Here is a 7,573-nt window from a genome sequence, read left to right as displayed (position 1 = left end):
GGTCCAACCCGCGAATTGCGGGTCAGTTGGGAGCTCTGTGGTTGGGAAGGTTAAAGTGTTCTCCAAAAAAACCCAAAAGATGAATGACCTTCAACACAGGGGTAAACTGGACTCCTCCAGCTGCCTTTACTACATTTTACTGCATTACTACAAACATATGGTGGCTTCCACGCCAACTCTCGACCAGAGTATGCTGTATTGGCCCGAAATAAACCAGATATATGGTTACCTTTGGCCAAAGTTTTGAAACTGGTTTTATTACCACCTTCCAGGAAATTTACCTCACTGGGACATTCAGGCATCTTATGCTTTCAATTAGAATGCCTTAGAACAATTTGGAAAGTAAAGACCTCTAGGAACATATTAAATATTCTAGCAATTATAGCATGCTAAATTGGGGCCAATACTACATAGCCCACCTTGAAAATATCCTGTAACCTACTCTGGATAAACACTATCTAATATGGAAGAAATGCTTTGGTTAAAGTATGAATATGGTCACTTGAACATTAAGAAATGCAAGTGAGATAGTGGTAAGTTTTCCCTGCTCATGGTTATTGTAGTTGAACTCAATGTATAGAACTGTACAGATGCAATCAATGTGTTAAAAATAAAAACATGTTACAATACTGACTTGTAAACCTAACTTTAGAATAAGCAATACAAACAATAGTAGGGCAGTGTTCCACATACGAAATGCAAGAACATACACCCAAATAAGGCTAGGAGACGCCATGCCTCCATTGTGGAACTTCTCCATGATAAGTATAGCAGCTTTACATGCAAAAGAAACTTTGCCAAAACTTCAAAAGACCCTATAATGTCCCCTGCATTTCAAACATCTCCATCTGCCACTATCTCCATCTGCCACTGGGCCCGACTGGGGTTATCATGAGAGCACTGAATGAACTGTTTTATCACTACTAGCTGCAAGTTAGAGTACCTCTTCAACACTCTATGACATCACAATATATGTTATGTTAAATTGATCTCACACAATACAAAATAAAGACAAGTTATTCTGTACCAACAATAAATAACCCAAGATCAATGTCACATTAGAACTACTGGTATGACTGAACAAACTACAGTATTTAAACAGATCAGATATTGCTATCATGGAAAGCCAAATAGTGTACAATAAAGTATGTAGTGAAACCAATATTCAATCATTTAATCAGTTAATTAATATGACACAGTTGTAACTTTGATGACATCAATTATGTAGTTTACTTACACTATGAATGAACATACAAATAAATGCTAAATACTACAGAAAGGAGAAGGATACATAACGCACTGAATGCAACAATCAATGTTTGACCCCATGCAGAAGATAAATTCTTATGATATATTGCACTAGCTTAGTAACTTCATTTTACTGAGACACCATGTTTGTTGTTGTCTGTTATGGTACAGTTTGTTCAATTGTCTTGAGCCTTGTGATATATACATTCTGGATACTTGTTACTCCCATTGTACACTCTTGTGTCCTTGATGTATGGTATTTAAATAAGCTGAGAAACTGCTTTGACATCAGCTATTTCAAAATTGTCCGTATCCATGTTAACAACGTTCACTATGCAAATCCATAGCTTTCACTGGAGAACAAGAAATATAACAATCATCTTACGTAAAGTAGAGAAGCACACATTTATTAATGAAACAATCCAACACAAATGCTTCCAGTTCCAACCCTTATATCCGCTTGCAAACATCCATCATGCCATAACGCTATGCTGTGCTGTACTGTTCCTCTAAAGGATGTTCTGTACATCTGTAATGTGAAATGAAAATGGAAAAAAAGACATATTTATGGCATTGTGTGAGGACAGAAGTGTCACAAAGATATACCTGTTCAAATGATTTTCCAAGATATGATTTATTTGATTTTAATTGCAAAAGAGACATTCAGGCTCATAGCCAAGGTAACTGGGTTGGAGCCAGCATAAATGTTATGTTTGTTTATTCACTGAGATTGTAACTTGCACTCATTGTAATAACTAAAAATTATTGTTCAAATCTGGGTGAAAGTAGACCCCTTAATGGATGCCCCTAACATGTTAAACTAGAAATATAGCTCACACTCAAAATTTGCCAAAAATGTCAATGTCTTTGCTGATATGAAACTATATGCACATGACAACCTGATCAGATGACAACTACAGTACAGGCAGTTAAGAGTAATTATCTTTAAGCAGTGCAAGTACTGTATGTACAAATGATGCCACATCATCATGAAACATAAAAAGAAAACATAAAAAGAAAAGAATAAATGTGCAATTTTTGAACACAAACTGCTTCAGACAGGTAGGTAGCACATTCTACAAGATTGGTAAATGTCTTTATTTTTCAGAGATAAGGAAAAATACTACAGGTACTGTTATCATTAACTTGTGGGGTTTGAACATTTTGGGTCCCTCACATTTACAGACCTCCAGTGGCTGTATTAGCACCATATTTAGCACTACATGTCTATGTCATTAATATAACATAATACAATAAATGAATAAATGTGTCCAATGTCCTAAATCCGGTTAGTCATATGCAGTCCTACAGTAGTAGACTGCAGACCTAGTTAAAATGTAGACTTATTTACAGCATGGAATGGTTACAGTATGTACATCAAAAAATTACCAGTCTCCACTGGGGTATAGCTGCTGGAGTGCATTGCTGCATCAGCCTTTGTTGGGCATAGCCTTTTGTTGAGGAACTGATGTTATCTTTTCTGGTTGATCAGTTTGGATACCAACCTCTCGAGTTTCTTAATTGGGCACACACCTTCAACTGAAAAAGACAAATAATACCGGGATGTGCAAAGTTAATAATATATCAGAATGCATACTGTACACATAGCAGGGAAGTGCTCATGAATATTTGAGTGCCAGGCAGATTGGGCGGTAGTGTGATCCACACCCTGGGAGAGGGATTTCATGGGTGAGGTACCCCCCCCCCCCCCCCAAATGGACAAATTTTGCATATGAAGTATGCTTAGGTGGTGCTATATTCCTATTCTGTGCCATATATTCTCCCAGATTTTGGTTATGGTAAAACTTATTAAATTATCATCAAAAAGTGCTGGGCGAAAAAGGTTAAATTCTGTTTGTGCGGGGCGGCATTCAGAACTGCTGGGCGCAGCTGCCCAGTGTGAGCAAATCCCTGACATAGTGAATTATATAACTTCCAACATAAATTACTGAATACCACATTTTGCCCTTCACTAAATAGTCAACAATTCAAATCAATTGTGCAAACACAGAACAGTGATTACACTACTAGTTAATACAGAACTTTGCTATTGGCAGCATAAATTCATCACATCTGCTTTATGATTTACAGTATGTATAGTGTCAACTCTGCAAGTATTCAAGAATGGTTCATTTACTAATCTAGTGCAAACCTAAACTAGTGATGTGCAACAATTTCTATTATATTTCTTATTTCTATGTTAGTAGTATACACCTGCAGTATTATAACTCATCTACTAATACCTTACATACACTAAATGTCATAACGTTTGATGTTACAATGGCAATGTCCCAGTAGGCTTGCTCATACACTAATATGTCACCAAATTTCATCATGTTCAGGGATGCATAATACTGTAGCTTTCAAAAATATAGCTAGGCTTTGCTTATTTCCAAGACTAAAAATTACGGAATATTCTACAGGTGTGCCCTAAACAATGAAGTGTTTAAAAGGTACTATAGAAACATGATATGGTATATACAGTAATGGGCGACCATTCTCGTTCTCTCCCAAATCAGTAGTATCATTTTCATTTTGTATAATTTTTAGAACTGCATGATCAGATTATGTGTAGAGCTATGAAGCCTATGATGTTGTTATATTTTGGCAAATGTCTTTAATTTCTATATCATGATGAAATTATCAATTATTGTGAGACGGACTCAACGACCCCCCGGAATGGTGCGTCATGTCCGATGAAGCGCATATTTGGTGCGTTATTACAACTACAATATGTGCGTCAGTGTCCGTCAATGTGCCATGCATGGTATATCCTTTAAATTAAATGTGATAAATTTTGTCGAACATAAAATGGTGGCATTCACAATTATTGGTGACATTGATTTGTTTATGTTGTCCTTGATTTTATGATTAAACAACGATGATAGCAAACTATCATGTTAAGAATGCATAAATATGTGAACAGTATCTACTATCCTTCACTATATAATTCAACAAAGGAGCCTGTAGAGCTAGTGTAGCTTCTTTCTGAGAAGGCTTTTGAGTTTGAATTAAATTGGAAAACTTAGTTATATCAGTTATCACTTTACACTACAGTTACCAGGAAAAGCGGCTACTGTTTTTTTAAGTTACTATACCAAGTTGGGAGTATTATAGGCAATACTCTAATTTGGGATATAAAGAGTTTAAATTAATGCGTACATTTTTTCTTTGCAAGTGGAGAATCATCCACAGCTAAAGTGGCTATGCGGATTGACAAACAAGTGAAGCAAAGTAAATACCCTAGCCTATGCATATTAGACTTAAAAAAGTAAAAGAACCCAATGCCTTAGTAACTTAATTCATCTTGGAGTTGCTCAGCAGATTCGAGGTTATTTCACCAATTCACCACTTAAGAACCCATTCTCAGACAAAAAAAAAGACAAAACTGAAATGGCTACACAAATTAGTAGTCTATAACTGAGAATGACCATGCATGCAAATATGCAGTAAATTTTCAAGTTGTCAGACTAATTTATTTGTTGCTAGGAGCTCTATAATTGTGCTGGTAAACTAGAGCAGGAAATGAAAACAGTTACTTTATTGCGTATAGGCCCGTCCCTCACATATCTCATTGCATACTAGACTTACAATTACAAAATAAATATGCCCATATCAAAAATGCTCTTGACAGGAATAACCACCAAATTGAGGTAGGCCCTCCATGGTGCATAATTTTATAAATCTGGGCCTGGAGCTAGGATACAGTAGTCCTACTATTGCTATTGCTCCGCTCATGAGAAGTTGCATTTCTTTCGAGTTTAATTTTCTTTTGGGGAGATCTCCCTACCAAATCCATATTACACTAATGTAGGCTAAGTCCTATTCATATTTGCAAAGCTACCGAATCATAAACCAAACACATGATACAGCAAACTTCCATACTGATCATGCTTCGTAGGCGAATATAAGTAGAAAAGCATAAATAACACTTCATGAAATGTTCGGCCTAGGCTAGGCTACAGTTTGTACAGCAGCCTGCACTGCAGTAGCATGGACACTGCGGAGTTCGGACACCTAAGCCTTAAAACACCCCAAAACTATTTCTCATGGTATAAATCACCTGAAACAGCCTGGGTCATTTTGGAGAGAAAATAACTGTAGCTTCGTAGTTTTTCGTGCAATTGGCTCTTGCTGTAGGTTGTCTCATCGTGAAATCGTGTATTTCTTAGGGGTGTCCGAACTTGGCAGTGTTCCAAACTTCGCAAAACTGACTATACTACTACTGTACTAGCCTATGTCTCTCGGTGTATTAGTTGCCTTAGTTTGTAGTACTAGTAGTAGTAGGCCTAGCTAGAATGATCTATTGAACAATATAACAAGGAAGCCTACGGTAGACCAAACACTTCGGCCGGAAAACAGTATACTTTAGCCTAAATAGTAAATATATAACGTTAGTCGTTAGCATAAATTGCTGCCTGCCTTCTCGTATGATCTGCCATGCCAGTAAATGCTCCGCGAAGGTAGCATTGGTCATTTTGTCGATCCGCGATCTCTGTTCCAGTAGATCGTTTTTGGAGACCCAGTCCACGTACGTAGCACCAGCTCAAGTACACTTTTCATTTCATGTCCGTTTTGTCGCTCACTGCTTTTGGCATCGGGACCCACAATAAAGCAACCTGTGCCTTCCACCTCGACAGCGCGGCCGCAATATACACGTTACGTGTGTGCTATACATTACGTATATTTACATACAGGGTTTACACTGTACACTGGCAGTAAATTACAAATACCGTGTCACGTGATTAACGGTGAACCATCCAAACCTATCAGAGCCGTATATAGAGAGAGTTTGGCCAACCATGTAACCGATTTGGATTGGTCGAGAGGGAAAACGCCCACACAGGGTGGTAAAATAGGTCCACTTGAATACTTTATAGCAGACGACACGCATACTCACAGTGTATAGACTATCGTTTGTGTACACGAAAAAAGTACGAAATTATGAAAGAAATGGTGCTGGGGATGCTGCAATCGGTCAGAACGTGGATATTGTTGTTTGATTATCCGACTGACCATAAAAGAAGAGGAATTTTTTGGAAGTAGAAAGAACAAGATGGAGATCTAATGAAAAAAAGTCTGTGTAGCCTAGGCCCATACTAGCCATAGGCCCTAGTGTAATACGAGTAATGTACAAGCAATGCGAGAATTTTACGTTCAGACTGGTTTCTGTAATTACATGCATGGCTATTCTCTCTCGTTTTACGATCCACAAATTCGATTTCATTATGCCAGCTCTCCTAATCATAGGCATGGCAGTTTCAGTCGCACATATAGTTATCCTAATTCCTAGTTATTGTATGCCTAGCCTAAAAAAGTATCACTTTTAGTTTAATGTAAAAGGGTGGGCTAGCCTCTAGGCATCACGTAAAGCCCTAATCCTTAGTTAAGCCCGAAGCATAAGTTAAGCCTGGGCTTAGTTAGACCTGGACCATTCCTTCTATTACTACAACTGTTATAGCACATTACATAATATGGCACAGTATAAGGCCCAATTAAACTAGGTCTAAGGAAAACAAAGTAGCCTAGGCCTAAACTAGTTAGGCTAGGTCTATACTCATTGGCAACTGTGGGTTGTGTACACATACAGGCCTAATTATATGGTTACATCTCTATGTTCCGACGTCTCTATGTTCCGACGTCTCTATGTTCCGACAATTTTTTTGGACTCTTTGGACAATTTTTTTTACCCAAATTTTTTTCGGACTCAATTTTTTTTGGACCAAAATTGTTGACCAACATGTTTTCAGACCAACTTTTTTCGGACCAAAATTATTTTGGACCAATATATTTTTATGAACAAATTTTTTTTGGACCAAAATTGTTGACTAACATGTTTTCGGACCAACTTTTTCCGGACCAAAATTATTTTTGACCAAACTGATTTTGGTCCCCAAAAATTTGAGTACAAACTAATATAAATTTCGGGTCACAAGCATTTTTCGGTCACAAGCACTATTTAGGTCATAACAAACTTTGGGCCCATTTTTTCCTGAAAAACATTTTGTGGGTCCAAAAAATTGTGTCCCCAAAAAGGTAGGTCAGAAAAAATGTTGGTCCAAAAAAACTGAGTCCCCAAAAAAAAATTGGGTCCCAAAAAATTTGGGGCCCAAAAAATTAAGACCCCCAAAAAATGGTCCGAAAAATGGGGGACCAAAAAGATTGAGTCTCCAAAAGAAAATTGGGTCAAAAAAAAATTAGAGTCCAAACAATTTGTCGGAACATAGAGACGTCGGAAGATAGAGACGTCGGAACATAGGGATGTCACCAATTATATAGACCCTTTTAGTATGCCATAAACAAGTGCCCAAATGGTTAAATGATC

At 37.4% G+C, this 7,573-nt stretch overlaps 1 long non-coding RNA gene across 1 annotated transcript; it reads right to left on the bottom strand.

The window, feature by feature from the left end:
* Nucleotides 1-225: 225 nt before the first annotated feature.
* LOC139976994 (uncharacterized) lies at nucleotides 226-5,662 on the bottom strand. Its single transcript, XR_011796362.1, has 2 exons — nucleotides 2,638-5,662; nucleotides 226-1,777 (listed from the first exon to the last, which is right to left on the bottom strand). It is a non-coding gene; the product is annotated as an uncharacterized lncRNA (long non-coding RNA).
* Between the last annotated feature and the right edge of the window lie 1,911 nt (nucleotides 5,663-7,573).

The sequence above is a fragment of the Apostichopus japonicus genome, chromosome 2 (assembly GCF_037975245.1).
Source record: "Apostichopus japonicus isolate 1M-3 chromosome 2, ASM3797524v1, whole genome shotgun sequence".
NCBI classification, from domain to species: Eukaryota; Metazoa; Echinodermata; class Holothuroidea; order Aspidochirotida; family Stichopodidae; genus Apostichopus; species Apostichopus japonicus.
Note: the sequence above shows the minus strand (reverse complement) of the source record. Positions and strands in the feature narration are given on the sequence as shown.